At 54.0% G+C, this 27,034-nt stretch overlaps 1 protein-coding gene and 1 pseudogene across 3 annotated transcripts in view; both read right to left on the reverse strand.

Annotated features, from left to right (window-relative positions):
* The window catches only part of RGS12 (regulator of G protein signaling 12), a 147,303-nt gene extending 124,140 nt beyond the window's left edge, over positions 1 to 23,163 (reverse strand). For both annotated transcript variants that reach the window (XM_030801065.1, XM_030801066.1), the window contains exon 1: positions 23,075 to 23,163. The gene's annotated coding sequence lies outside the window, so the exon portion shown is untranslated. The remainder of the gene's footprint in view (positions 1 to 23,074) is intronic.
* Positions 2,897 to 3,440, reverse strand: LOC105738307 (annotated as a pseudogene). Its single transcript, XR_001114096.1, has one exon. The product of XR_001114096.1 is annotated as a X antigen family member 3 pseudogene (transcript).
* Positions 23,164 to 27,034: the final 3,871 nt, after the last annotated feature.

Raw genomic sequence — 27,034 nt, forward strand, 5'->3', positions numbered from 1 at the left:
GAGAAATGAACAGCTCATTATTAAAGAGCCCATCTTTCTCCACCACTCACTGGTATTACCTAAACACAAAAAGATAATTCATAATAAAAACCACCACAGAAAGAGCCTCTAAGTGTCTATAGATAATAAATCTTCAAGTCAGGCTAAGAAACTTCCTTTCAGAGTAGAAAATGTCTCCCACGGGCATGAGGATGCAGGACTGCTTCCCAGCGCTGCTTCCACACCCTGTTTGGATGGAAAGAGCCCCTTGCTAATCAAAGTGTGGTCCGTGGACTGGCAGCCTGTCTGAAAGGCAGACTCTCAGGCTCCATGCAGAAGAAACACACCCAAACCCACGTTTCACAGGATGGCGGAGTCCAAGCTTGAGAAGCAAGACCTACTACAGGCTTCAGGTTCAAAGGCACCTGCAGAACACTGAGTCTAACCCTTTAGTTGATCACAAATCCCCTCACATAGAGTTTTCCCTCAGGAGAGGGGTCACCTAATATTCCATGACCCTCCCACATTAATTTACTTTGAATATACTGTGTGGGGGAAAACGTATTAACCTGAAACAACCTCAATCAATACTGCAGAGGCCACCCAACAGGCTAGATAAAAACCACCACCAAAAAAAGCAAAGAAATGTCATATTAACTCAATTCTTCCAGAGGGTATAAAAGTAGTGGCTGTCATTGAGAACAAGCTTGTCAGGGGTCCACGGATCACCCCCAGGCCAGTGATTCCCTAGGATTCCCAGGACTTAGCACAAAGGTGCACTCACAGCTGAGATTCATTACAGCAAAAGGATTCCACACAAAATCAGCAAGGGCAGAGGCCCGTGGGGCGATGTCCCAAGGAAACCAGGCTCGAGCTTCCAGAATCCTCTCCCAGCGGGCTCGCGCAGGACGCACTTAACTCCCCGCACCGGGAGCCGTGACAACGCGTGTGCAGTGTCGTCACCAGGGAAGCCCACTAGAGACTCGGTGCCAGGGTTTTTACTGGGGGCTGGGCACATGGGCACCCTCTGCCTGCCTTGTGCCCAGACTCTGGACTCCCAGAAGAAAGGAAGGTTCTCAGCACAAACCTTGTTGCCCACACAAGCAGCTGAGCACAGGAAGCCCCTCCTCATTGAGGGTGGTGGGCACCGTCCTGACACCAGCCAGGGGCCTGCCTTGCACACAGACCTCTCAGGATGGTCTCAGGCCTGCTGGGTAGTCTCTTCTGCAAGACTCTTTAAAGATCACTTTAAAAAGCAATACAGTAAGCGATTGTGAAGATGCAAAATAGAATAAAGGGTATGTTTTTTAAAGAAATAATTGTTTTAGGCCAGGCGTGGTGGCTCACGCCTGTAATCTCAGCACTTTGGGAGGCTGAGGCAGGCGGACCACGAGGTCAGGAGATCAAGACCATCCTGGCTAACATGGTGAAACCTCGTCTCTACCAAAAATACAAAAAAAAATTAGCTGGGCGTGGTGGCGGATGCCTGTAGTCCCAGCTACTCAGGAGGCTGAGGCAGGAGAATGGCGTGAACTCAGGAGGCGGAGCTTGCAGTGAGCTGAGATCATGCCACTGAACTCCAGCCTGGGCGACAGAGCAAGCCTCTGTCTCAAAATATAAAATAAAATAAAATAAAGAAATAATTGTTTTAAAGTTAATCACTTCTAATAGAGGAGATTTTTGTGTCTTGGGATAAAGTTTCCAGCAATAGGATCATAAACAGATTTGAAGTAATTTACACACATAAAAGCTACAGAACTAGATAAAGTGGAAAGGCTATTACTAGGTGACTCCAAAAGTGGCTTCAGTGATGACAAAACACGGACATACAACATGCGTACTTAGTAAAATTATGTTTTGATGGAAAAGAGTAAAAAATGAATATAAATTACATTACTCAATATCTAAGTAGTACTGTATTAATAATTTAAATATTAGGACTGGGCATTTAACTATTTAATGTTCATTATTAAAAAATAAATAAATAAATGTAAAAGTTGGCTAAGAAACACGTCTGGGGATCTTCTTAAGAGGTGTGACAGGCTGGCTGATGGCCCCGATACACTCACATCCTCACTCCCAAGCTTTTGGATGGCTCCTCCCATCCACGTGACCGCATGAAGGCTCTAGAAATGGGGAGAGTGTCAGGTGCGCCTGTGTGAGCCTGGGGTCAGAGCCAGAGGGGACGGCCACGTGAGGAAGGATGCAGAGACCACAGGGATTCAAGGATGGGTCTCGAGCCCAGGCAGACTGGCAGGCGGTCACCTCCAGAAGCTGGAAAGATGAAGGAAGCAGACTGAAAGTCGCCAGAGGAACCAGCTCTGCCACACCTGCCATCAGCCAGGTCACACTGACTGCAGACACGAGGCCCCTGAAAACGCAGGAGAATGAATACGTGTTGTCTTAAGCCCCCCGGTTTGTAGTAATTTCTTTCAGCAACCCTAGGAAACAAATACACGGGGGAATCACTTTGTCACGGGTGAGGGGAGAGGGAAAGCAGGACATGCGTGAAACGGTCTCACTAAAGCATGCTCAGAAAAGCATCTGGCTCGTGGTAGATGTCACACAACAAAGGTGCTGCTGTTCCCGTTACGGCAAGTGCCAGCTATCACTGTGATCGGCCCCAGGACAGCAGGTCATGAAGCCTTGATGGCTTCCTTGGGGAACAGAACATCTCTCGGCTTTCTCTTCCAAACAGGAATACACGCTGCCTCAATGAAAGACAGGACTTCCCAGTTTATTCGCACCATCCGCCTCACACTGTGTGACATAATGATGGACGATGTCTTCTATGCAAGCCACTCAATTTTTCTACTAGACTCTTACTGTCATGGGCCTCTGCTTATTAAAAAGAAATGGTTTGTAACTCATGTAAGTAATATCTTATTATCTATAATCACGTTTATTTGTTTTTATTTTTTAGAGACAGGGTCTTACTCCATTGCCCAGACAGGGGTGCAGTGGCACAGTCATTGCTCGGTGCAGCTTCAAACTCACTCCTGGGCTCAAGCCATACCGAGCACACCCCCATACTCGGCTAACTTTTTTTTTTTTTGGAGAAAACTGTATTGAGATATTTTAAGTCATTATCTAATATAAAACCAGTTTGCATTGTTTCAGCTTGTCTTCCTTGGAACCTGTGGTTGCCCTTCACCTCCTTCTGGCAATTTAAATTGCTCTGATTTCGGCAGAATCTTCCCCGGACATCAGGACCATCTCCACATTCATCCCAGTCTTTGAGACAGCTCCCGGAGATCAGCTTCCTGGTCAAGCACAAGAATCTCAGCGGCACCGTGATCTTCCTCTCTCTCCTGGCCAGGTGTAGGACCCCGACTTTCAGGTGGTGGTTCCTCTCGTTGAGGCTGTTCATCACTGGGCTCAAGCACAGGCCCAGTTAGCTCAGGAGGCTGCAGATACCGTCTTGGTCTAAGCCTACCTGCTGATCTTCCTTGCCAACTCATATTTCACACAGCTGCTTCTCAGTAGTGGGTAAAGAGTCCAGAACGCAGGAACGCAACCCTCACACCCTCGCAGGTCCACAGTGTTCACCACGTGGGCGAAGGGGCCAAGGAGAAGACACCCAGTGAACCTTGGCTAATGTTTTAATTTTTCTGTAGACGAGGTCTCACTATGTTGCCCAGACTAGTCTCAAACTTCTGACCTCAAGCAATCCTCCCACCTTGGCCTCCCAAAATAATCACTTAAGTTCAGCTTACAGTTTAATTTTTCTTTAAACTGTATCAATTAATAGTAAAGCTAGCAGAACAGACAGTGAAATTCAGAAGACCACGGGGTACTGGATTCCAGCTGAACTTCCATTACACCATCAGGGCTACCAGTAAGAACACCCGCTCCCAAGCCCCTGCACCTCCCAGGGACTCGGACTTAGTAAGTCTGGGGCAAGGCCAGGAAGCTCCAACTCCCCCCCACACACCTTCCAGCTAACTCTGAAACACCCTGAGTCGAGATCATCTAACCTAGCCTCTTCATTGTGTGAAAAAGGGAACAAGGTCCAGCCAGAAGTAATTCATCCAAGCCCTGAGGCACAGATGGGATGTGACACGAAGGTCCCCACTTGCCACACAGCACTGCCGCCTCCCATCAGGAGTCACCGACCATGTCACACAGGCTGAGTGTCCCTTAGAAGAGATTTTTGGGACCTGAAGTGCTGTGGATTTTTTCTGATTTTGGAACGTCTGTATATACGTAATGAGATATGTTTGGATAGGACCCAGGTCTGAACAGGAAATTCATTTATGTTTCATATACACCTGATACACACAGCCTGAGGGTAATTTTGTGCAGTATTTTTGATAATTTTGTGCATGAAACAAGGTTTGTGTACATTGACCCATGAGAATGCAAAGGTGTCACTAGCTCAGCTATGCCTGAGGCGTCACATTGGTGTCAAAAGATTTCCGATTCTGGAGCATCTGGATTAGGGATGTTCAACCCGTACTGTTGCTCCTTCACTCATTCATCATTAAAAACTCACGGTGTAAAGAGGACAGTAAAACAAAACAAAGAAAAAAACCTCAGGGTGATCTAGAAATAAATATTGCTCCCATGACACTTTTCTATTCCTTTCCAAAGTTAAAACCTCCTATAAAAGGTCCTATTCTGATAAACTCCTCCACTCATGCCAGGCAGCACCCCAGACCTGCAGGTACAGAGACGGGTCCTAGCCCTGAACTACGATGCAGCAGGCCCCGTGCGAGGCAGGGCCGGAAAGACCAAGCCAGCACCCATCCGCACCGACCGTGCACACAGTGCGAGGTGAGAGAGAAGCCGTCCTCCGAGGGCAGAGAGAGTCTGGGCGCACCGAGGAGAAGAGTGAGGCACAAGAACAGCACAACATCAGCAATCACAGCCTCCAGGGTGACCCCACGGGCTGCAGTGGTGGCCGCCACTGCCAGGACTTGCTGTGCAGCGCATGTCATCCTAAACACCATCACTCTGAGGAAGGCTCTGTTACAATTCTCGCGTGCAGATGAGGGAGTGGGGGCACAGAGAAGCTAAGTAACTTGTCTACCAGCACACAGCCAACTAACGGCAAAGGTGGATTTGAACCCGGGCTATTCTTGGCTTACCCACACTTACGTGGATTCACAGAGGAAGGGCCTGAGACAGCAAGACACCACGCCACCTTCTCCAGCTGGGACCTGCCCCCGCAGGCGCCTGCCCACCTCACACCCTCCCATAGTCATCATGTCCCAGCAGCCTCCCACCACCACCACCTCACAGTGCCCACAGCTGCCAAACACCCACCCAGCACCCCCTCTTCCACCACATCAGGGACACACACACCAGATGATCTGACGCCTGCCCCCCAAGACACACCCATGCAGACCCGCACTGGCCATCCCCGCATCCAGTCACCTCCACCATGCACCTGAGGGGCCCTCCAAGTCCCTGGCCACTCTTCCCAGACCTTCCCTGGACCCAGACCAGCGTGGACCTGCCCGCCCTGGACACAGCAGGACATGGTGCCAAAGGGAGTGAGCTGGCAGATTCTGGAATCACCAAGGCCACTTCCAGGCCATTTTACTGAGCCACCGGTCAATACCTCTCCATACTTCCCTTCTTGGGGTGTGGCGTGGACTGGAGACAGCCCTTGCCTTGGCCTCCCAGGCTCCAGTTCCTCTCCTGCTCGGTTCCCCTCAGAGGACACCTGCCATTTCCCGGGTCCCAGCTCCTCCCCTGCACGGTTCCCCTCAGCAGACACCTGCCATTCCCAGGTCCCAGATCCTCCCCTGCACGGTTCCCCTCAGCAGACACCTGCCATTCCCAGGTCCCAGATCCTCCCCCGCACGGTTCCCCTCAGCAGACACCTGCCATTCCCAGGTCCCAGCTCCTCCCCTGCACAGTTCCCCTCAGCAAACACCTGCCATTCAGCAGTGTTGCGAGTGCCGACCGCATTTGGGACTCCACGCAGGCTCAGGCTGCAACATAAGGAAAACAGTCCCTTCCAGGAAGACCTCTCAGCCTTCAACAAAGGGCCTGGAAGGGCACAGGTAACCCGGGACACAATAGATGACAGCACAATCCTGAGAGAGCAGCTCCCAGCCCTGAACAGCGCCAGCTGCTTCCCAGAGCCAAAGGCAGACAAGAATCTTTGAATGCAAAGGGCCCACCAAGCCCCGAGCAGGGAGATGTAAAAAGTCCCACAAAACTTTCAGAAGAAAAAGACAAGTCTCACACAAAGGCATGAGAATCTGCCACCAGACCCCTAAGAACACAGAGCCTGCAGGTGCATGGGCCTTAGGCAGCCAGGTGGTGGCCTGGGGAGATCACCACAGGGCTGCGCAGGCCACCCAGAGCACGCAGCACCACAGACCAGCTGTTCTCCCCATACACCTCGCACCCCAGCTGCCCGCGGAAATAAGTACGAATCACTAGCCCCGCTCCAAGACTTACAATCTGCAAACGGGGAGGGTGCCTCACCATTTCCGTGCCACGGCCCGCCTGCAGCAAGGGGAGTGCCGAGCCAACACGCTTCACACCTAAACCTGCCCCGAGCCCTGTGACAGTGAACAGAATCCCTCGCATCGAGGACACAGCCTCTTACTAACACCGGCTGTTGAGATCGTCACATGTGTTTCTTTCTGTTCACCTCCTGAAGTGCACAGGCCCTGTCTGGCCGAAAATTGGGGTGCTGCAGGCATTGGGAGGAACACAGCAGACGCAGACCTGCAATTCCCCAACCAGCTCAGGGCCAGTGCCCTAGCAGCACCAGATGGACAGGCACTCTGTGCACACGGCTCCTGGGCCCAGAGCTGCCCGCACACCTGACTGCATGGTCCTGGGGCAGCTCACCAAGGCACCACTCCAAGAATCGCACAAACATCAGTCATGCTTCCTAACCCCCACATGCTTCCTCTGCCCAGGCGCCCTCAGACATCCTGGTGAGTCTGGCTGGAGCCCAAATACACCAGGTAAGGAAAATATGCCCTGCTCTTTCTAAAAGACTTTTTGGAACTTTGGGAAGAAAGAAGGAAGGACCCTTTTTAAAAGGACTGTTTGTCAGGCAGGACCTTCTGAGTGTAGAATTTCACGTCTCCTGCCCAAATACCAGGGCACTTAGAAGAGTTCTGCTAACACAAGGAAACGGGCTGCCATCTGCCCACACATTTCACAGTGGGGAGCGCCCTCTCCATGCCAGGCACAGTTCTAGGCATGAGCAGGGGCCGCGAGGCCTCGAGGCTGGCACACCCACGGCCCGGGGCAGGTGCGCGATCCACGCCTGCCGAGTGAGGGAAGGAGGGAAGGGTGCCAAGAACTTATTTGGCTGAAACATTCTTGACTTTCTCAAGTGTCTGAATGTAATTATTTCTGTGCATGTTTTCTACATTTTCTAAAAAGAACTCTTTTGTACTAAAAAAGCAAAAGTAAGAGGGTTGATGAGGTTTTACATGAAGGCCACCGTAATCATGAATAAAATAAATAATTCCTACTTTTACAAAAATCTACCTGGCCTTCTCTCTTCAGACCCACGGCAATCCCACCCCAGGCTGGCTTGGTGAAGACGGACCTCACGCCGTGTGCACACGCTGCTGCAGCATGGCTTGTCCCCAGCGGTGCACGGGCTCACGTCCAAGACAGTCTGCCTAAGAGCAAGGCACGTCGGCAAAGGCCGTATCCCAGGACCAGAAAAGCAACCGGCGGCAACACATCCCATAAAGCTCCTAAGCTTGTGGGGGGAGGCAGTTAAGAGGTGTGAACGATGGGCTCACCCCAAACCCCACATCCATCAACAACGAGCTTGGTCAGCACCAACTCAGAAAAGAGAGTGATGTGATGAGAAGGAAGCCAAACATCGGAAACTGACGAAAACCCACCCTGGCACATTGCTTAGTTGCCTAAAGTGAGGGGCTAGAAAGAAGCCTCCAAAAAAGCACCTGGAATCCACCGTCACTCCCTGACCCCAAACCCCATCACCCCATCACCCCATCATCCAATCACCCCTCTACCCAGCCCAACCCAGCTCCTCCAGCGAGGGCTGTTGCTACTTGCCGGGTTCACAAGGCAAGAGCTGTGTTGTTCCCACCCAACAGCGTCCCCCAGGACATTCCCTACCCAAACAGAAGCAGAGTGCCACAGAGGGTGGGCTCAGATGCCCGGGACCACTCCCTGCTCCCTGCTCGGTCCCCTGCACCAGTTACTGCCTCCCCAGGAGCCCATGCGGTGATCCTGAGTCTTCGGTGCCAGAGCAGACCGACAGCTATTTGTGTTTAAGGAAGGAAATGTCATCAAGGCCAGTGCCTGATTGACGAGCAGAGGGTGCCACATGTCCACAAGCAAGGCAGGACAGGAGCCCAAACATTCAACTCCAGTTATGCTAAAGAAATCTAGATGACACAGGGGTGGAGCGGCTGTGCTGCTTAGCAAGCGGGACTTCCCAAGTCAGCCTTTGCCCCCACACTCACACTCCCCATGGTGGAGTGATGCCTGCACCCGTCTCCTCGTCTCCACACCCTCCTCTAAACTCATGTCATCGTCATCGCACCTCCTGCCACCGACTCTCCTCTAAGCAGCCCACTGCCCCGTGGCCCCAATGCTCCAGCCGGCTCCTTCTTCCGCTTCTGTCCAAGGCAAGCCTGCTGTGCATGTGACATCAAGGGAATGGTGCCGTGTGCTGAGGTACAACAAGATGGCTGGAGCCCCTGTAAAGAGATGAAGCGTGGGCCTCACAGCCTCTCATGGAACAGCCAGGCCCCGAGAAGCTTATGGGCATTAGTCCTCACCCTTCAGGACCCCGAGGCAGAGCAGGGCTCATCTCAGAGGGATGCCAGGTATGGCTTGTGCCTGATGGAATGGACACCAGTGAAACTCCCAGGAGGCCCATGAAGTTAGAACTATCACTGCCAGCTTGAACTACAAGGGTCAGAGGCAGTACAAAATAAAAAGTGGGTGCTGGACCCCAAAATCCTACCGGCAGGAAGCAGGCTGAGAAAACAACTCAACTGCAAGCAAGTGCTGTATTTCAGACAAAGGGAAGCATGAGTCAGAGAGAGGAATCAAAGCCTCCGAGGGCAGAGGGACAGTTATCAGTCCCAAATCATGACACTTGAACAAGGAACTGCCACCATCTGCCATGCTGGGTCTCGGAAGTGACGCCCACCTGAGGCTCCTTCCTGCCTCCATTTTCCCTCATTTTGAACAGGAAGGTCTGGCCTGTGGTGCTTGCCATGATGGCACCGTGGCTGTGGTTGGATGAGCTGACAGCGTGTCTCTCTAGTTCAAGTCAACAGACCGGGGTACCGTGCACCCCAGGAGCTGCATCTCAGCCCACCTAGAGCCAGTTTAGAGGATGATGCGGGACTCTGAGCAGATGCTGTCATGGAAGGACCTTGCGGGGAGTGGATCTTGTACATGGGAGGGACATGAATCTCTGGGACCAGCAGGTGCACAGTGACAGGCGGCCTCTGAGATGGCCCCCATGACACCACCTCGTGGTCATCCTGCCCCTGCAGTCCCTTCGCTGGGGTGTAGGCTGGACCTAGTGACTCGCTTCTAACATACAGAATGTGCAAAAGAGACAGGATGTCACTTCCAAGATGAGGTTACCAAAAGACCATGGCTTCCGTCTCACTCATGCTTTCCCTCACTCCCTCTCAGGGAAGTCACTGCCTGGCTGTGAGCTGCCCAAGGAAGCCACCCACGTGACAAGGAATGGATGTCTCTGGCCAACAGCCAGCAGGGACATGAGGTCTTCCAACAGCGATATTAGCAACCCTGGAAGTGGATCTTCTGAGGCTGCCAGCAGCCACACGAGTGTGCATGGAAGCGAATCCTCATCGCGCAGCCCTGGCCAACGCCTTGATCACAGCCCTGCGTGAGCCTCACCAGGACTCCTGACCCCAGAAGCCTTGCAGCTACAGACGCAGTGTGCTGCACAGCGGCAGCGAACCAACGTGCCATGTGATGCAAAATAGCTCCAGGGTCGTTTGACTTGCCACCGTCCCTGCTATAAGCACAAAATGGTGCTGTACTTACATCTAGGTGGCAATGTATAGCAGGTAGTTTCCAAAATGGTCCCTGAAATCTACTCTGTGAGGAGGTGATCAAGGAAATCACGCCAGATACACCAGAGACAAACCCTACAGAATGGGGAAAAGTGGCTACAAAGAAGCCAAACTGATCATCATCTCACAAGCGAAGTCTAATTATCCCGTTTTACAGATGAGGAAACCCAGGCTCCGGCACCACGACTGGAGGCAGTTAGGATTCAAAGCCAGGCTGGCTGACTGCAGTCCGGGCTCCACGGCGCAGCCCCGGCTGCCTCCCTCTCCACCAGCACACTCCCGGGAGAAAGCAGCCTCCCTCAAAGCCCACATTTCCACTAACAAAAACTACCTGGTTCTCAGAGTCTGTCTCAGTTCCTGGGTAGCTTTAGTCTCCTGAATCTGAATACTAATAACCTACGTTTAGGCAGCAGGTCAGCAGCCACCAACATTATGAGTAGTTTTTGAATAAATACGCGTAGTTTTTGAATAATATATCAGGCTGAACTGAAAAGTACGATACATAAAATGTCCCAGGTCAGCATTTTGTCATCATGCATAGTTTTGCGTGGGGTTTTTATAAATGTCACTTCCCGAGGTTTTAACATTTCAAATCCAAAGAAACCAAGAGGCTGAGCATCAGGGACATACATTAAATGCCTCAACTCCGGCTTCATGGAGCAAATGTGCTTTCTTCCTCTTCCATTGTCAGTCTCAGAAAGATCCCACACATTGCTAGGCAGCAACACGGCGATTCAGTGCTTTGAAGAGAATTCACTCGAAAAATAATGCAGTTTTTAGAATTCACAAGTATGGCAAATATGAATGATTAGGGGAAAGAAATAAGAGGTAAAGAAGAAATTAAAGACTGGCAACTTTCAGAATGCTTTGTTTCTTTGAACACTTGAGAAAAAGGTATATACTCTTACAGTCCAGCAACAGTAAAAGGAAGTAGCATTCAGAAAGTCATATAAAGTTGAAGAAATAGTTGTGCTAACATCACACTAATACTAATCACATGAAGTGTGAACACTGGCTTTAGCTTCTGTAGCTTTGTTTTACTTCCAGAGAACACATCAGGGGCAGGTCTGTGGGACGCGGGGAAGCCAGGCACCCAGGGAGACAAGCTGGCTTAGTTCCTCCTGCCTCTTGTTCCCCCCACTACCAAGGCAAGCTCAAGTTGCTGAGGAAGAGGAGGGGGCTTCTCCCAAGGAGGAGAAACTCTGCAGGATCCTCCAAGGACCCAGTGTCCATGAAGCAAAAGAGCCTCCAGGGACAGAGTATCTGCACAGATGCTGAAATACAGCACTGCTGGTTCCAGTGTCCTCCAGCAAGGGCCACAGAGGTGAGACTGGGGAAGCCAGCAGGCGGCCTGTGGCTGTCACCTGTGTCCCCATCCAGTCGGAGGCCCTCCCACATCCTCCCTGCCTAGGTCGCCATACCGAGGCTCACCTTGCATGGTGGCCACACCTCCTGCTGGACTCCCCGCTTGTACCCCATTTGCCAGCCCACCCTGCCCTCACCCTCCTCCTGCCCACAGCTGCCAGCGCTTTGTCCTTCCCCACTTCCTACTCCCTGCCCAAGCACCTGTCCCACTGGGTCCAGCCTCTTGAGGCTCCCTCACTGGGTCCCTCCCCAAACCTCAACATCCCCCTCAGTCAGACCCACTTCCTCGCGGCCCCATGATTTTCCTGCTCACTCATTCATTCGTTTATTCATTCAAGAACTGTCTCATGGCTTCTGCAGCAGCTCCAGGTGGGCAACGACGAACAGGCAACTGGTGACGGTCCCAAACTCCCAGGGCCAGCTGCCCCGGGGTCACAGACAGTTAGACAGCCCAATGCCACAGTGCACAGCAAGGCCAGGCCATGCAGGAGGACACCATTTGCAAAAATCACTCTCTCCTGAAACGGGCCCACTCTCCTCCCTCCACGACTCTGTGGCTCAGCTCACAGCCCACCTCCTACCTGAGGCCCCCAATGACTCCTCCAACACCCCCAGCCCCCAGGCTCTGAGAACCTAGCCACAGAGCAGGGGCCCCACACTCCGGCTGTGCCTGTTCACTCCTAGGTCGCCTCCCTTCTCATGCACAGAGACATCACCCCACAGCCTTCCGGGGCTTTCTGATGTGGTGCTGTGGGTGCACACACAGGCCCCCCCGCAAGGGGCAGGAGGAACCACTTCTGTAAGCAGGAGGAGCAGAGCCCACCAGTCACAAGGGCTGGGAGGGGCTGAGCACAGCAGGCCCCACCTGCCTGTGTCTCTGTGGTTTTGAAGGCCACATAACGTGAACTCCAGAAACTCCAATCCTGCAGAAGCACCACATCACAAAAGACACTCAGACAAGAGCAGGAGCCAAGACCCCAACCCCACCCACCCCAGACCACAACAGCCAGGGCCCAAAGCCACGTCACAGGCGCCAACCTGACCCTGCGGTCAGTCCAGCGGAGCCTGCCCTGTGAGCTCACTCTGGGCACCGGCCTGTTGATGACCTGGCTTCGGGAAAAGTGAACAGGACACATGGAGGCCACAGCCCTCCAGGAAACCCCCGTGCCCCACAGTTGATGAAACTTTCTGATTCCAGAAACAAACACTATTTCAGTATCTTTGGAACACTGAAGGTCAAACCTCCTCAGTTCTTCCTTTCCATTTGTATTTGACTTTCCTTTTTATCTCTACTTCATATTTACTTCTGTTTGTGGTTTTTAAATCTGCGCAGAGTGAGACTATAAATGGAGTTGCCAGACTTAGAAAAAAAAAAAAAAATACAGGATACCCAGTTAAATGTGAATCTCAGATAAATGACAACTTCTTAGTATGAGTGCACCCCAAATGCTGCACGGCAACACTGTACCTGCCAAGTCTAGCCCTGGAGAAAGGCTGTGTTTAAACCTGGCTCATTCCAACGTCCATGTTCTTCTCCTCCTCCTTGCTGGCGCCTCGGAGGTCCCCCATCACCCCGCCTGGACATGTCACCTCTGCGCCCCCAGCCCTTCATTCCCTCATACCTGCTTCCTTGGACAAAACCCACAATGGCAGGTAAAGGACAGGAAAGGACAAGCACAGCCCAGACCCCAGCCTCACTGTCCATCCCCGGCCCTTGGACCCCGGCCTCACTGTCCATCCCTGGGCCTCGGACCCCGGCCTCACTGTCCATCCCTGGGCCTCGGACCCCGGCCTCACTGTCCATCCCTGGGCCTCGGACCCCGGCCTCACTGTCCATCCCCGGCCTTCAGACCCCAGCCTCACTCTCCATCCCCAGCCCTCGGACCCGGCCTCACTCTCCATCCCCGGGCCTCGGACCCCGGCCTCACTGTCCATCCCTGGGCCTCGGACCCCAGCCTCACTGTCCATCCCCGGCCTTCAGACCCCAGCCTCACTCTCCATCCCCAGCCCTCGGACCCCGACCTCACTCTCCATCCCCGGGCCTCGGACCCTGGCCTCACTGTCCATCCCTGGGCCTCGGACCCCGGCCTCACTGTCCATCCCTGGGCCTCGGACCCCAGCCTCACTGTCCATCCCCGGCCTTCAGACCCCAGCCTCACTCTCCATCCCCAGCCCTCGGACCCCGGCCTCACTCTCCATCCCCGGGCCTCGGACCCCGGCCTCACTGTCCATCCCTGGGCCTCGGACCCCAGCCTCACTGTCCATCCCCGGCCTTCAGACCCCAGCCTCACTCTCCATCCCCAGCCCTCGGACCCCGGCCTCACTCTCCATCCCCGGGCCTCGGACCCCGGCCTCACTCTCCATCCCCGGGCCTCGGACCCCGGCCTCACTCTCCATCCCCGGCCCTCGGACCTCGGCCTCACTCTCCATCCCTGGGCCTCGGACCCCGGCCTCACTGTCCATCCCTGGCCTTCGGACCCCAGCCTCACGCTCCATCCCTGGCCCTGGCGGGCCTCTCCTTAGCCCAAAACACCCCAGAAAGACTGAAATCAATTTTTCTCATCAACAAATGGGTCTTATTTCCAGCCTCCTACATGTGATTCTCCTATTTACCGACACCTGGTCACCCACCTACAGGATTCAAGGGAAAAAGACACAGAGGGTTCCGCCACTGTTTGTTTTGTGTTCACTAGGCCTGAAGGGGTCCTTTTGCTTTTAGTATCTTACCCACTCTCAGAAAGACAATAAAATCATTGCCAATGTTCACAGTACTGTGAGCCTCTTCAGCACCAAGCGTGTTAAGGACAATCTGTGCACCTGTCCTGCCCACAGGGCAGCCAGGACGGACCCCGTGTTACAGAGGAGGGCAGCTGGGACAGACCCCGTGTAACAGAGGAGGGCAGCCAGGGAGGCTCCTGGGGCCTGAAGCGCTGTGCCCTTGTGACCTCCTCACATGGCTCCTCACCACCCCCAGGTCTAGGCGGGTGCAGTGGGGCAAATGGCAGCCCCAAAGATACCAGGGCCCAATCCCCAGAAGCTGTGATGGTGACCCTATTTGGAAAAGGATTACGTTAAGGATTCTGAGACGAGGCAATGAGCCTGAATTTCCCAGGTGGGTCCTAAATGCAATCACAGGTGTCCGTAAAAGAGGAAGGCAAAAGGGAGACACAGACCCAGAGAAGGCCATGTGAGAGAATGCCACATGGGGATAGAGGCAGGGCCTGGAGCGATGCAAACACAAGCCTAGCAATGCCGGGAGCCCTGGCAGCTGCGAGTGGCAGGAAGGGTCTTCCCCTAGAGCCTTCGGAGGGGTCACGGCTCTGCCACACCTTGACATCAGGCTTCCAGTCTCCAGAACTGTGACAGGACCAACTGCTACTGGGCTAGCCCCTTGCTGGTGATAATTTGTGCCAGCAGGCACAGGAACTCCTAGGAGGGGTGGGCCAGGCAGTCCTCCTCCTCCCAGGCAGTCCTCCTCCTCCCAGGGCCAACTGCCCCAGCCTCGCAGGGAGGAATCTGGCTGCTAAAAGCTGGAATCCACAGAGCTGTCCCTCTTGCACACCATCCTCTACTAACTCCCAGGCTGGACTCCAGGCCCCTGGGGTGCAGGGGGCTCTGGCAGGCAGGGCAAGCCAGCCCCTCACCCTGCCTAAACTGCCTTCGCTACACTCCAGCTCAGCAGAGCCCGCGGCACTGCTGTCTCCAGCAGCCTGGCACACAGTGGGGGCCAGACCCAGATGCACTCAGTGAAGGCCTGGGTGCCTCCGAGGCGAGCGCCTGTTCCCAGCAGCCAGAGTGCAAGCCTGCAGCGATGCCACCAGCACCATCGCTAACGCTGACCAGGACTCCCAGGTATCAGCCACTGCTCCTAACCGTTTTCCACACATCATGCTATTTAAACCTCACAACAACCTTATTTTATAGACAAACTGTAGCACAGAGTTAGAAAAGATTGTGGGGGTGAGGTGAAGACCGAGGAACAGCAGCCAGAGGCCAGCCTGAGCCTTTCCTGCCACCCTCAGTGAGCCTGGAGGAGCCCAGCCTAGCACACCTGCGTGGGGTCCAGGGGTCCAGGGTCATGGGCCTTTGGAAAGTCAAAGAAGAGCCCATAGGCCCTATCCTTACGGTGCTCACATCAGAGGAAGGCAATAAAGGATGCACAGTCTCTCTGTCACCAGGCTAGTCCGGTTAGTTGACCTATCCAGGAAATGCATCTATTCTAGGCTAACACTTAAGATATGGAAGTCAGGTGTTGTTAGGGGAAGAACTTTCTCTTAGCTGGAGTGCTCACTCCCTGATCACTTGAACTCTCTATGAGAAAAACAAGCATACCGCCAAAGACCAATGCCTGGCTACTAATCCAAGTGCCAGCAGCTCTATCCGTAAACTGACAGTCTCCCACATTCTCCCATGCTGCTAAATCAAGTTCCAACCAGACACAAAATACAAAAACCAACTCTGGGAGGTCCTGGAGAGCTATAAAAAGCAGGCAGAAAGTGGAGGGGAGTTGTCCCCTGAAAGGAGAGAGCTGCACCAACTAAAACATGTGTTTCTAAAAATGGCTAGAGCACAGGTAGAAGTCGTAATCCTCCCAGCTTAAAGAGTCCAAGATAGGGCTTGGTGAGGGCAGGGTGGCTGAACAGTGAGGGGCATATCTCAGAAAGGAGGTCACTGGGGAAGACGCAGTCCTGAGATCTGTTAGTAAATTCTGCGTAGGTCCTGGCCAGTGGTGAGCCATCCATGCACAGAGAGACCCCAGAGTCCAGTAGAAGGAGGCGGCCGGAAGGTCAACAGCACCAGAGACTGCAGCAGAGATTTTCATTTGAGTCCAGACAAATTAACTTCCAGAACAAAAATCAACACTCTTCAGAAAAAAGAAGAAGTCGGCCAGGCGCAGTGGCTCACGCCTGTAATCTCAGTACTTTGGGAGGCCGAGGCGGGCGGATCACCAGGTCAGGAGATCGAGACCATCCTGGCTAACATGGTGAAACCCCATCTCTACCAAAAATACAAAAAGAAATTAGCCGGGCATGGTGGTGGGCACCTGTAGTCCCAGCTACTTGAGAGGCTGAGGCAGGAGAATGGCGTGAACCCAGGAGGCAGAGCTTGCAGTGAGCTGAGATCGCGCCACTGCACTCCAGCCTGGGTGACAGAGCAAGACTCCGTCTCAAAAAAAAAAAAAAAAGAAAAGAAAAGAAAAAAGAAGTCACTACAGTCATCATCTACAATGTCCAGTACCCCATCAAATATGACTAGATGTTCAAAGAAACAGGAAGATATGACCCATAGTCGGAAGAAGCCAACAGAAATTGATCCTGAGATAATGCAGGTGTTGAAATTAGCAGAGAAGAACATTAAAGCTGCTAGTATGTGTTCAAAGATTTAATGACAATATGATCACAACAAACAAATGACAGAGCAGAGAAATGGAAACTATAAAAAATAAGTGAAAATTCTAGAAATAAAAACTACTGTAACTGAAATTTTAAAATTCACTAAACAAACTTAAATAGCAGTTTGAAGATGGTGAAAAATTACATATCCAAGAAGTTCAACAAACCCTGAGCAGGACAAATACAAAGCAAACCCTCCTAAGAACATCACAATCAAACTGCTGGAAGCCAAAAATCCGGAGAGGAGCTTGAAAGCACATCACCATATAACACAAAGGAGCAACGCAGCTACCAGAGTGACTGACTTCTTAGAAACAGCAAAGGGGCAACATGACGAGACTATGAAAAAATAAAATGAAAAGTAAAAATTGCCAGGTGTGGGGGTACATGCTTGTGCTCCCAGCTACTCAGGAGGTTGAGGTAGGGGGATCGCTTGAGCCCAGGAGTTTGGGGCTGCAGTGAGCTATGATTGCACCACTGCACTCCAGCCTGGGCAAAAGAGTGAGACTCCTTCTCTTAAAAAAAAAGAAAAATTGAACAAACATCAAAGAGATCAACAAGATGAGAAAAAAGAGAATTAGAGGAGCAACCTAGGAGGTCCAACCTCCAAATAAAAGTTCCAGAAAGAGAAAACAGCAAAACTGAAAGAAAATTATCTTTGAAATTTAAAAACTTCTATCCTCAGACTGAAAGGGCCCACGGAGTGCCCAGCACAATAAACGGAAGCAGATGCCATGATCAGGTTTCTCCGAACACTGAGGGAAAAGAGCCGCTTCTATGAGCTTGGGGCAGGAGAGATCACACACAGAAGAACTGAAATCAGAATGGCATCAGACTTCTCAACAGCACGGAAACCAAATGCAATGAAGCAACATTTTCAAAATTCTGAAAAAATCGTTCAGTCTAAAATTTTATACCCAGCTAAGTTAAGAGGTAACCAGAGAGTAAAATAAAGATGTTTTCTAAATCAAGGACAAAAAAAAATACCTATGTGATGTTTCTTAGGTATCAAAAGAGTAGGACTTCAGCAAAATGAGGAGTGAGCCAGGCAGAGAGAGAAGAGCAGGAACCAGTGCACAGGGAGCCCCACAGATGGAGGACAGCAGGGGGAAATGCGGGTGACAGCAGCGCAGCAGGTCTCCTGGAGACCAGGGCAAACGGGAGCAGAAGAAGGCTCCCAATCACAAAGGGGTGGGGATGGGGCTAGTGTCCTGGATGCAATGAAAAACAAATCATTTTGATAGGTGGGTGATGAGAAGATGCTAATCCTCAGGGCTGTGAGAGAGGACCTGTGCTCAGGGCACTCCTTGGCTCAATAATGAGCAATGCTTAAAGTCACACAGGAGCAAGGACTGTAGATGTCACCAAAAATGGTGATGTGATTATGATGGCACATAGAGGGACAGCAAGGCTGGTGGGACAGAGGAGAGCTAAACCTCCCCTCGGCCTTTGGGAGAAATAAAATGTCTAAAACTTTAAAGGAGCAGCTTCAACAGCAGTAAATGCCTGAGAAAACAGGCCACTTAGGATCCCGCCTCTGGGGGCTGGGGCCAGGCAGGGCAGGAGAATGCCTACGACTGGACGCTTCAATCCACAGACTCAGCCCTTTTTCAGCCACGCTGGAAGGACAACTAAGATCACTGCTAAGGGACACAAAGATGTAGGAAAAGATATGTGAGTAGAGAGTGTATGCGTATCAGGTATCACCATGATTACAGAGTTGCAGACAGCAAGTCCACGGAAAAGCAGAAAGAAAAGAAAAACAGAAAGAACTAGATGTTTCTTTTCTCTTTCACTGAAGTCCAGACCTTAAAATATATGGAAGAAGGGAACTTCTAACACAAGAGTTCCTTGCCTAGAGCCCGAGGCAAGAGGCTCCTTCACGGAAGACTCTAGGCAACTTCTGCAACAGCGGCCCCCAAAAACCACAGGTAAAACTGCATGAGCACTGTGTACCGTATCTAGTTTGGAACTGGTAATGACCCCACCTCCTAAAAAGGCACCGCATGAGTGACCTCCCACAGCCTCTCATGACTGGAGCTTGCATCCTGAGCAAGGCTTATCTTCCTTCCCAGGACACCTGTTTCCAGGACGGCTCCCGCCTCTCTCCGAGGGCAGGGAAGTGAAACCACAGGGACCTTCCCTCGACAAACCCTGCCCATCCCGGGGAAGATGCATGAGATGGCTGCTCCTCGCACAAAATGGGAAAAGTGAAGTCGTTTCGAAGACAAGTGAGGAGCCTGCTGTAGGCTGAATAGCAATCCCCAAAGATATCCAGGCCCTAATCTCTGGGACTGTGAAAGCTATACGACAATATGGATCTGCAGATGTGAGGAAACTAAGGCTCCCAGGAGGAGGAGATTATCCTGGACATTTGAAGATAGCAGAGGAAGCCAGAGGCTAGGCGCGGTGGCTCCTGCCTGCAATCCCAACCCTTTGAGAAGCTAAGGCAGGAGGACCACTTGAGGCTAAGAGTTCAAGATCAGCCTGGGCAACATAGTGAGACCCCATCTCTACCTAAAAAAAAAAAAGACAGAAAATATTAGCTGGGCATGGTGGCACATGCCTGGGGTCCCAGCTACTCAAGAGGCTGAGGCAGGAGGATGGCTTGAGCCAGGAGTTCAAGGCTGTAGTGAGCTATGATTGTGCCACCACACTCCACCTGGGCAGCAAAGTGAGACCCTGTCTCTAAAAAGAGAAAATAAAGAGGAGGAGAAAGACAGAGACGTGACAATGGAAGCAGGGCAGGAGCCGGGAGCCAAGGAATGAGGCGAGCCCCCAGAAGCTGACCAGGGGGGCAAACAGTTTTCCTCCAGCCTCCAGAAACTGACCAGGGAGGCAGTTTTCCTCCAGCCTCCAGAAGCTGACCAGGGGGGCAGTTTTCCTCCAGCCCCCAGAAGCTGACCGGGGGGGGCAGTTTTCCTCCAGCCCCCAGAAGCTGACCAGGGGGGCAAACAGTTTTCCTCCAGCCCCCAGAAGCTGACCAGGGGGGCAAATGGTTCTCCTCCAGCCTCCAGAAGCTGACCGGGGCGGGCAAACGTTCTCCTCCAGTGCCTCGGGAGGGAGCTTGGCCAGCTGACGATGACACCAGTTTCAGCCCAACTAGGGGGAATAAACTTTAGCCATTTTCAGCCACTAAGTGAGTGGTGCTTTGTTACACAGCAATAGGAAACTCATACAACTGGGAAGGGAAATGTTTCTAGGAATTCCACCAAATTCAAATAAAATGTAAAATGCTCTGGGCTTTAGGATTTTGTGTGCTTGAAGCCCCGCAGGCGTTAGGTCGTAACTAATGAGTTGTTTATTCTTTCAGCCTGTTTGTTGTTGTTGTTGGTTTGTCTTTGCTTTAGAGATGGAGTTTTTTGTTTTTTGGTTTTTTTTTTGTTTGTTTTTTTTTTGAGACAGAGTTTTGCTCTTGTCACCCAGGCTGGAGTGCAATGGCGCAATCTTGGCTCACTGCAACCTCCGCCTCCCAGGTTCAAGCGATTCTTCTGTCGCAGCCTCCCGAGTAGCTGGGATTACAGGTGCGTGCCACCACACCCGGATAATTTTGTATTTTAGTAGAGACGGGGTTTCACCATGTTGGCCAGGCTGGTCTCAAACTCCTGACCTCAGGTGATCCACCTGCCTCGGCCTCCCAAAGTGCTGGTATTACCGGCGTAAGTCACCGCACCCAGCCCAGCCTGATTGTTTTGCTTGTCCAGTCTCAGACAAAAATAAAGGTCCAAAGACAACGTGATCCGCACACTGCCAACCAGGCCCGCAGAGCCCGCTCAGCCCCCTTCCATCAGCCTGAAGCGCTGACTTCCAGCAGCCTCAGCCCGTCCTCACCTGCTCTACCCCCCGACCTTCCCACAGCAGCAGCCAGGCTAGCTGGCTCCCCAGCCATCACCTCTGGACCCTCACCACTTCCAGGACCTCACTGAGTCCCAGCTCCCAGCGCCACAGGTCTCCTCGGCCTGGCCACCCCTTCTTCCCCAAGACCCTCATCCTAAACAGGGCAGAAAGGGAGCCAGCCCTTGACCCTGGATTCCCTCCTCTTTGCAGTCCCTGTCCAGTGCCTCCCTCCCACCTCCTGACCCTCCCCATGACATGCCCTCAGGCCACGCCCACCCCTGCCCTCTCCTGGGCACTCCACAGATCCTGAGCAGTCCACATCGAGGGACCTTTCCTCCGCCCTTGTCTTTGTCAACCTTCCTGAGACCTCCAGTCACCACTGCCCTGTCGCTTCTCCCTCTGCTCTGCCAGTCACAGAGGCATCCGCATCATTGCAGTTACCAGGGCTAGAAATGTAAGCCTGTCCGAGGGCAGGTTCCAGCCTCAAGAGGTCTCAGAGACAAGGCTGGACTTGCAGTTTTAAGAAAAAGACCCAGACAGGGGTGCACCAACTTGTGCAGGCTCAGCCACCCCACTGCCCTTGTCTGAGCCCCTGCCCTCAGCCAACATGGCCTCTCCCACCTGCGGAGCATCCAGCTGAGGTACCACGCAGGGCCTGGGCACCCGATATCCATCATCTCAAGTCCCCAAAAGCACTGGCCACGATGGACCTTTTTATATCGCTTTTTCAGGGGAAGAAACTTCACACTGTGACAATTACTTTGTAAAGTGAAATATAAACTGCTTCCCTCTTACTCAGAATCGCTCTGCCCTCCCCACGTCGCCTTCTCTAGGGGCAGGCCTCAGCCCCTTCTCTAGGAGAAGACCAGCAGGACTCCACTCCAGCAGCCCTTGCTGCCCGAAGCAGCCTCTCTGCCCTCCTTGGTAGTCTCCTTGCTGTGAATGGTGGGGCTGCTGCCTTGCCTGGGAAGGCCCCCAGGGCCCCTTCTGTGCAGGCCTTGCCAGCCATCCTGCACGTCCCTGTGGCCTCACAAGGGCCCTGCACAGGACAGCATGGACCACGCTGAGGACTTCAGACAAAGACACTCTTTAGCCCTTGCGGCAGCCCCAAAGACAGGTCCAATGAGGAAACTCAGGCGCAGAGAAGGTGGCCACCTGCCCAGGGACACATTCCCAGCAAGTGACCAGGCAGGTGAGAGGCCAGGTGGTCCTCTCTGTCCACACTCAGGGCTCTGGGCCCCCTCTCTGTTCACCCTCCACTGTCTACACTTCATGGCTCGGGGCCCCCTATCTGTCTACACTCCACAGTCCACACTCCACGGCTCTGGGCCCCCTCTCTGTTCACCCTCCACTGTCTACACTTCATGGCTCGGGACCCCCTATCTGTTTACACTCCACAGTCCACACTCCACGGCGATGGGCCCCTTCTCTGTCCACACTCCACTGTCTACACTCCGCGGCTCTGGACCCCCTGTCTACACTCCACAGTCGACATTCCATGGCTCTGGGCCCCTTCTCCGTCTGCATGGCTATGAGACTCTGTCTACACTCCACAGCTATGGGTCCCCTCTCTGTCTACACTCCATGGCTCTGGGCCCTCTCTGTCTACACTCCACGGCTCTGGGCCCTCTCTCTATCTACACTCCACGGCTCTGGGCCCTCTCTGTCTACACTCCACGGCTCTGGGCCCCCTCTCTATCTACATTCCACAGCTCTGGGCCCCTCTCTGTCCACACTCCACAGCTCTGGGCCCCCTCTCTATCTACATTCCACAGCTCTGGCCCCCTCTCTGTCCACACTCCACAGCTCTGGGCCCCCTCTCTGTCTACACTCCACTGTTTATACTCCACGGCTCTGGGCCCCCTTTCTGTCTACACTCTACAGCTCTGGGTCCCCTCTCTGTCTCCACTCCATGGCTCTGGGCCCCCTCTCTGTCTACACTGCACGGCTCTGGGACCCCTCTGTCTACACTGCACAAGCGCGGCACCGCGGCTCAGCCGACCCCAGGTCGCCGCAGTGGGTCTGGAGTTCGGGTCTCGGGAGGCAGCTTCTGCCCTAACAAAGCGGCCGCTCGTGGAGTCCGACGAGGGAACCTTCCCAGCGCTCCCGGGCGCTCCTCGCCCGCGGGACTCCCTGCGCGGCGCTGCCCCCGCGGGTCCCGCCAAGGGCCCGGGCGGGCCTCACAGCGCGGGGCCCCAGGAGGCCGCGCACCCGCCCGGCCGGAGGCCCCACAGGCCCGCGCCCCGCGCCGCCCGCCCCCGCCCCGCCCCGCCCCGCGCCGGGCCCGGGACCAGGAGCCTGAGTCAGGCCGGCGAACAAAAGGCAGGGCGGGCGGGCGGCGACCCCGAGGGGACGGGCGCCGCGCAGGGCTGGCCGGGGTCGGCCGGGAGGCGGAGGGCGCGCGCGCGCGCCCTGGAGACGAAAGAAAGAGCGGAGGCGGCGCGCCAAGCCCCCGCCCCGGCCCCGCACACCTACCCTGCCGCGCCGCTCGCTCCCGCTCCAGGCGCTTCGGCCCGCGCCACCGCCCGCGCGCGCAACGGTCGCCTCGGCAGCCGCCGCCCCCCGGGGTCGAGGCGGGGGCGGGGCCGGGGCCGGAGGAGGGGCGGGGACGGGAGGGGCGGGGACGGGGAGGGGCGGGGCGAACTTAAAGTGAGGCGGGGCCAAGGGGGTGGGGTGGGGCGGGGTGATGCGGGGGCGGGGAATGCGGGGGGGCGAGGGCCTTCGCGACGGGACAGCGTGGTAACGGGACTGCCAGGGAAGCAGGAATGGGAAGAAGCGAGGGGCGGGGCCTCCATAGCCGGGGGCGGGACTTCCGTTGGGGGCGCGGCGGCCCTGGTACGCACGGTGTGGACTCCCACTGGCCCGGCCCTGGCGCTGGCAGCGACTGCGTTCCCGCAAGCTGGTTTTCTCTGCCTCCGCCGGCCCGGGACACCCTGCGAAGGGCAGGTCGGTGTGGCCGAGAGGAGCCGCCCCTGCCTGGGCTGTCTCTGTCCTTCGCCGTCGGTGTCCGAGGAAGTCCCGCTCCCGTTGGGTCTCGATGCCCGGGAAACCTGGGTGTGGGGAGTCAGGCCCCGGCGCCCTGGCTTTTCAGCTGGGCAGATTCCCGGAGCCGGCGGCAGCCTCGGGGGCGGCGTGAGTTCCCGCAGCGAAGCCACGGGGACAGCCAGGAAAGGCCGTTCCCTCCGGCCCCCGGGACGCCCGCGAAGGCGGCGCGGTGACTGCGGCGTCCAGCGGGTCTGCCCCTCCCGGAGCGCGGGCGGCAGCGGGGGCGGGACCGGAGGCACCGCTGGCACGAGAGGGGGAGCTGCCCGGCCCCGGCGTACGCCTCTGGCCCTGTCCCAGCCGCCGCCTTCCCCCTTTAGGCCGGGGTTCCTTCCTCACCCTCTTCGTGTCTTCCTTCCCCAGCGCTGGGTCTCCCTGCCTCTTCCTTCCTGCCTTCCCCTCATTCTCTCCCGCCGCCTTTTTCCCTCGAGACGCATCCCTCGCTGCTGTTCACGCTCCAGCCCTGCCGCCCGCCCAGGGACTCGGCCCCTCTCGGGTTTGCTTCTCTCCTGTCACCTGCCTTGATCGGCTCAAAACGCTTCCCCTCCGTCCCCGCCACCGCCCCATGCTTTCTTGGCTCTCCATCATCTAGTCTTGTGTGATTAGTTTGGATCCCAGGAGGAAACCAATGGCATCCTCAGTGGGACAATTAAGAATCCAGCAGGGTTGCCGCTGGCAGAGGCGCCGTCCGGGAGCCGGGAAGCCACAGGGCGGTGCTGAATTGGGACAGGTGACAGCAGGGAGGGAACTGTTTTCACCTGCAGGGCTGAAGGAGCGCGGCCAGAGCGGTTACGGGAGGCCAGACAGGGAGAGAGAGACACTTAACAGGAGTTGTGACCTATGGCCAAGGGACACAGCCAGCCCTTGATGACCCAGCAGAGAGAGCCAGGGAAGAGGCCAGACGCGGTGACTCGCGCCAGTAATCCTAACACTTTGAGAGGCTGAGGCGGACAGATCGCCTGAGCTCAGGAGTTCGAGACCACCCTGGGCAAGATGGCAAAACCCCATCTCTACTAAAATACAAAAAATTAGCCAAGCGTGGTGGCACGCGCCTATAGTCGCAGCTAGTTGGGAGGCAGAGGCAGGAGAATCGCTTGAGCCCCGGAGGCGGAGGTTGCTGTGAGCCGAGATCATGCCACTGCACTCCAGCCTAGGTGACAGAGTGAAACTCCATCTCAAAAAAAAAGAGAGAGAGAGAAAGAGAGAGCCAGGAAAGAAACTGCCCCCACCCTGGCCCCCCAGCAACTGTCAACCTTCTTGGCTCCTGCCTATGTGCAGATGCTGGAACCTTCCAGAGCAGCGCCAAGCCAGAAGGAAGCAGGCCGCAGAGCCCAGCCTCCTCAGGCTCCAGGACAGGGACAAGTGGCCCTGAGTGAGAGATAGGGAAACACCACCTGCAGGTCTCTCCTTTCCCTTTGGCTTTTTCCTCTGCACTTACCCAGCCTCCAGGTGCCTCATCGACAGGGGTGGGGGAAGAGGACGAGCAGCTCGTACGCGGGGTCACCGAGCCTGTGAGAGAACTCATGCCCAGCAGGGGGGTGGCCCAAGAAGCTGTTTCTGTGGGAGGAAGCACACTAGTCCATCCCCGTGAGAGCCAGGGCCCCCAGAAGTGGGGAGAAATTGCCTGAGATGGAGAGAAGGTGTCAAGTGTCATGCTGGAAGGTTTTGAAAAGGTAGGTCTTGCCAATTAAGCAAAACTCATTCAGTCCATCTGGAGGGGCTAGACACAGAACCATGCCCAAGTCTCTGGGTGGTCAGTCCCTGGCCCCTGTGGTTCTGCTCCTGTAGGCTTCACTCGTGGGCCCAGACTGGCAGGGTGGCCTCTGTTGGCGCAGGGAGGGCCATGGAGAAGCGTGCACCTGCTTTTCCGTGCCTGCCAGGCAGCGGCTCAGCGGCCCTACCCACAGCTCATCGGCCACAGTTGCTCAAGGAGGCACTCCTGAGTTGAACAAGTGGGATGGATGATAATTCTTCCACAGGACTCGGGGTGTGGGGGCGTCCCTCCACATTCCAACACAGGCTACAACACGGATGACCCTTGAGGACACTATGCTAAGTGAAATAAGCTCGTCACAAAGGACAGATACTGTCTGATTCCACTTATGTGAGATTCTTAGAGTAGATACATTTATAGAGACGGATAGTAGAAGGGTGGGTGGCAGGGGCAGGGGAGAAGAGGACAGAAGTTATTTAAAGTTTCAGTTTGGGAAGATGGAAGCATTCTGGAGATGGGTGTTGGAGATGTTTGCACAACAGTGGGAATGTGCCTGATACCCCTGAGCTGTACACGTAACAATGGTTAAGATACAGCCATTATGGAAAAGAGTATGGAGGTTCCACAACAAATCAAAACTAGAACTACCGTGTGACCCAGCAATCTCACTGCTGGGTATGTATCCAAAGGAAATGAAATCAGTGTGTCAAAGAGACGTCTGCACTCCCAGGTTCACCACGGCACCACTCACAATAGCCGGGATGTGGAACCCAACTGAGCGCTCGTCGATGGATTAGTGGATAAAGAAAACATCGTGTATTACTGATACTCTGGAGCCTTAAGAAGAAGGAAATGTGCCATCTGCAACAACATAGATAAACCTGGAGGACATTATAAAAGTGAAATAAGCCAGGCACAGAAAGACAAATATTGCCTAACTTACATGTGGAATCTGAAAACGTCCAAGTCACAGAAACAGAGAGTAGGATGCAGGTTACCAGAGGCTGTGGGTGGGTAGGAATTGGGGAGACTTTGGTCAAAGGGCACAAAGTTTCAGCTATGCAGGATGAATTCAGTTCAAAAGATCTATTGTACAGCATGATGACTAGTCAATAATAATGTACCCTTGAAAATCTCTAAGAGTAGATTTCAAATGCACTCATCACAAAAAATGGGATGTGAATGATGGGACACATTAATTAGCTTAATTTAATCATTCTGTAGTGTAAACATATATCAAAGCATCAGATTGTACAATTTTTCATTTGTTAATTAAAAATAAAAATATACTATGGGATTTGCACTAATTAAAAAAGTAAAAAATAAAAATTTTAGGCCAGGCACGGTGGCTCATGCCTGTAATCCCAGCTCTTTGGAAGGCTGAGGTAGGTGGCTCACTTAAGCTCAGGAGTTGGAGACCAGCCTGGGCAACACAGTGAAACCCCGTCTCTACCAAAAACACAAAAAATTAGCTGGGCGTGGTGGTGTGTGCCTTGGGTCCCAGCTACTCAGGAGACTGAGGCAGGAGGATCACTTGAGCCTGAGAAGCAGAGGTTGCAATGAGCCAAGATCGCGCCACTGCACTACAGCCTGGGCAACAGAATGAGATCCTGTCTCCAAAAAAAAAAAAAAAAATTGTAATGCTTAAGTTGGTAAATTGTATGTTATGTGTGTTTTAC

The sequence above is a fragment of the Nomascus leucogenys genome, chromosome 20, assembly GCF_006542625.1.
Source record: "Nomascus leucogenys isolate Asia chromosome 20, Asia_NLE_v1, whole genome shotgun sequence".
Classification (NCBI taxonomy): domain Eukaryota; kingdom Metazoa; phylum Chordata; class Mammalia; order Primates; family Hylobatidae; genus Nomascus; species Nomascus leucogenys.